This window comes from Ambystoma mexicanum, chromosome 8 (assembly GCF_040938575.1).
Source record: "Ambystoma mexicanum isolate Mex_15411 chromosome 8, UKY_AmexF1_1, whole genome shotgun sequence".
Classification (NCBI taxonomy): Eukaryota; Metazoa; Chordata; class Amphibia; order Caudata; family Ambystomatidae; genus Ambystoma; species Ambystoma mexicanum.
In genome coordinates this window covers 182,063,818-182,068,051 of record NC_090929.1, presented here as the reverse complement: position 1 = coordinate 182,068,051, position 4,234 = coordinate 182,063,818, and the positions used below count along the sequence as shown (strand labels likewise).

At 44.0% G+C, this 4,234-nt stretch overlaps 1 long non-coding RNA gene across 1 annotated transcript; it reads left to right on the top strand.

The window, feature by feature from the left end:
- Window positions 1–289: 289 nt before the first annotated feature.
- Window positions 290–1,603, top strand: LOC138473565 (uncharacterized). Its single transcript, XR_011268782.1, has 3 exons — window positions 290–410; window positions 979–1,074; window positions 1,168–1,603. It is a non-coding gene; the product is annotated as an uncharacterized lncRNA (long non-coding RNA).
- The last annotated feature ends 2,631 nt before the right edge of the window (window positions 1,604–4,234 follow it).

Genomic DNA, 4,234 nt, shown 5'->3' with positions numbered 1-4,234 from the left:
CCGCAGTTTTCTCTGCACTGCGGTTGTGCCCCCGTGCGCGCTAATGAATTCACCATACTGATCGTTTACACCGTGGGGGCACCCAGCGGTCCCGCTTGGACTGCGCTCGAGCCCCCATCTGTGTGTAAAAAAAGTATGTTTCTTAGGTTCCTTGTGTGCTTTTATATCTTTGTATATTTCTTTTATGTTTGCTAGTACGGTTCCTTTTAACCATTGGATTTGATATCCCTCCGAGCATGCGTCTCGTTGCCATGGCAACATAGCTCCTCCCCATGCCCACTCTAAGATAGACGTCGTCCTGGCGAACCATGTGCATGCGCTGGGTTGCCAGGAAGATGCATAACACCAGAGTGCAGTCTGACTGCGTGTTGTGCTGCGGCCAGACTCCTGAGAAACTCTCGCATACCGAGGTAAGGATTTTACAGCGCGTACACCGCGTTGCTCTGTATTCCTGCATTCCTGCCCATAGCCTAAGAGCATGACTCTGTACTTGTATCGGGTCATTCCCCATTTGATTAGTCGGCTCCTCCCGCACATGGACACACGATTGTCGGTGAGGATCACTCGTAGCCTCTTTATCATGCCGTATTCAGTGAACAAATTCCACTATCCATGGTGCAGCATTGCCGTGTCCATGACATTATTTTACATGCTCTGGACAAACGTATGGCTGTGAGGATCACACGTAGCCTCCTTACTATGCCATTCTCAGCGGACACATTCCGCTCACCATGCCGTGCACATGGTATTATTTCACATGCTCTGGACACACGTATGTCTATGACGATCACACACAGTCTCCTTATTATGCTGCATTTAGCAGACGAACTCCACTGACCATGGCGCGGCGTTGCCGTGTGCATTGTAGCATTTCACATGCTTTGCCTCTACCCTTGCTTCTGTGCACCTGCAATTAGATTTTCTACCGTAAGGTTGAGACTGCTCTTGACATATGGGTATTCTTTTAACTGTTTTCAGATATTCTCTTGGCCGCACCCCACCTCAGCCCGATCCTTTGGGTTTTGTACCTGATGACTAGCTATTGACTGGACACCCCGCCTATGTTTCAGCAAGGTTAGTGTTCTTTATTCTGTTTACACCCCCAACTGATTTTATTAAATATAAGATCTTTTACTGAATAGTGTTCTTTTCTCTATTACCCTACAGGGTTCATGTAATGAATATTGTTATGAAATAGGAACAGTGAAAGTCTATACCCTGAAGATGGTTCTTTGAACCGAAACGCGTTGGTCATTCTTTCTTTGACCCCTAAAAAGGGACTTTTTCACTGGAAGTTGATGCTTATTTGAACTATTGATTCTAGAAGTGTGAAGTGAAACATTTGTAAAGACCTGTGGCTGATTTACACAATGCCAGTTGTTGTAAGGTATTCTCGATGTTCTAAATGGTTCTATGTATTGTATGTGACATAGACAAATATGTTCTCTATGAATTAATAGAGGACAGTGTGTAAATATGATCCTATTGCTTCTAATAACTCATTGGATTTGGAAGATTAAAATTCAAGAGTCACCTCTCTAATCTTGGTTCTGATTTATATGTACATTCTTGACTGATGTTTTAAATGTTATGTGTGTTGCTAATGTAAAATTTCTATTTACAATTGGTATCAAATTTAGGAAAATAACTAGGTACTGGTGTACCCAAAAACTCACCTATACGGCATAAATCTGGTTAAGATATACTTACCTGTATATTGGGATAATTTTTCCCCCGTGGAGTGCATTTGGCTTGCTTTGTAGCAATACATAGCTCTGGTTCTGCTAGATTTTCACTGTCCCAAGTGGCCTTGTGACGTATGCCCGCCTGCACCTGAAATTTGAGTTATATTGTTCCCTAATCCTTGTTGATACACATCTCCCCGCAATTAATTTGCTTTCTGAAATTTTATAAGATTGTTCAAACTGTCCTGTGCACCTCGACACCCTACCCTCCCCCCTGTGAGCCATGCTAAGGGGACCCTCCTCCCCCGAGCTCTGAAACAAATCACTGGACGCACCACACTCTGGGCAAGCCTATATTAGCACGCTTCCGCAATACACACAAATGTGCTTCTGCAGAGGTACTCCGCACACTGCACTAGGAGAAATATATAAATATGTGCTTTAATGCATTATACAGTACACTGTCTGGGAAAAATTGGCTAAAAAGCAGGAGCATTTGAAATTGTTTTGTAGGGCAAAAATCCTGTACATGCAAGTCACCAACAGTGCACAGGATCATTAAGGCTTTATTTAATGTAATGCTTTGCTATTAAAAATGCCATGCCACAATGAAAACATGTCCAACTGGCTGCACAATGTAGAGTAGTCTAGACACCAACTAACATATTACAGTAAAGCATGCCTGACCACATTTAGACACACCAAGACTGGTTGTAACAAAATCCTAGTTGAAGCAATAGCACTTATCATAGTTATTGTATCACAGATGCCCAGAAAAATATGCAATGCCACAGTAAAAACAGCTAGACTGGCAGCACACAAATGCCAGGCTAACCATGTAATTACACTTTGCAAGACTGCTTTATCAGAGATGCCCAGTTAAAACAGTCAAGCCAAACTAAGAAATAGCTAGACTGGCTGCGCCAAAATGCTTCTCTAGCCACTAATACCACATATCATGCCTGCTTAGCCTGGACATGGATGACCATTAGATTTTATCGCACAACCCTCCCCCCACACCACACCCCCATACATCCTCTCTCCCTCCCACCCCCACCCGAACCCCCAAAATTAGCTCCTCGGTCCATTATTACCTCCATGTCCCCCTTCCTTGTCCCAGTGCTTACGTATGAGGCACCTTGCCTCATAGTTAGATACTGGGCCGAGGGAGAGTGGAACTAGGAGTAATGAAGATTATGAGTAATTAAACCAGGCATTACATCCATGTCCCTGTACCTCATCCCAGTACTTGCGTATGAGGCTGGGTGCCTTATACACAGGTATTGGGTCCTTTGCCTAATACACAAGTACTGGGACGAGGAAGAATATGGCTAGGAGTAATGCAAATTACCAATAAGTAATCCCGGCTTTAAACACAATGAGTGGCGCAACCCCACCCCCCTCCCCCAGAACTCTCCAGCGGACATTTTGGGCTATGTTGACTCGACCTGGCTGACCTACAGAGCTGTTGCCGGACAGAACAGGACACAGATGTAAAGTGGCGTCCGGGTTTCGCTGTTAACAAAGGTCCAGCAATTACTAATGTAAAGCATTACACTGTTAGAGTACCTGCATTCAAATACTTAATTTTTTAGGCAACTGAAATCGTGATGTAGGTTTATCACTTGCATACCATGGGAGTGATTCGAAGGGTAGAGAGAGGACAGGAGACCACTAATTCTCACAGCATCCATAAGTGGGTGCTTTCAGACTTAAAGGAGAGGGTTAACTGCTTGTAACATTGAAGCTGAACTAGAATAGTCTTGAAAAGAGGGTCCCTGGAATGTCCCTCCTCACCCCCATGAACATGACGGCCCAAAGCGTCAAAGACGCACAAAGTCACTCACTATTCGACGAGTCCCCCGGAGGACTAGTGTCTGACACGTATGCAATAAGATATTCTCTCAGACAGCCATTCAAACCTTATCCAGTGAATGTCCTTATGGATACAGGTGCTTTAACATTGATCATGGACCCAAATGCCTCTATGGATGACGTTGACAAATGCAGAGAAACCATTGTGCGGATCTTATTAGTGACACCAGGACGTGGCCACGTTAGTCTCGAAGCACACTTGCAGCCATGCACAACGTTACACAAACACACACATGAATACACAAAGAACATCCTTACACAGTTCTGTAGATAGAGGACTGATACATATACATACTGTCAACAGCTTTTATTATCTTTCTCGTTAGCTAAGTGCAGAAACGCTGAACACAAGGTGACGAAGAAATGCAGAGTAAGCTTGCAGATGCTTATGGTACCTAACCTTATGGAACTAGAGGATCACCTAAGGAACCTGGAAGGACAAAATACGACTAACCTAGGGAAAACATAGCATGGTTAGATATGTAGAAATTAAAGTATATGTATAACGAGGATCACATAAGGTCACAAGCAGCAGGACAAGAGACACAGGAAAGCAGAACCAGGCTGCACCGAACAGGAAGGCCAGAGCTCGCAGCCAAGTTCAGAGATTAGGAGCACATTCCAAACATAAAACAACAAGGGGCCATCTGCAGAAAAAACAGACTAAATCCTCA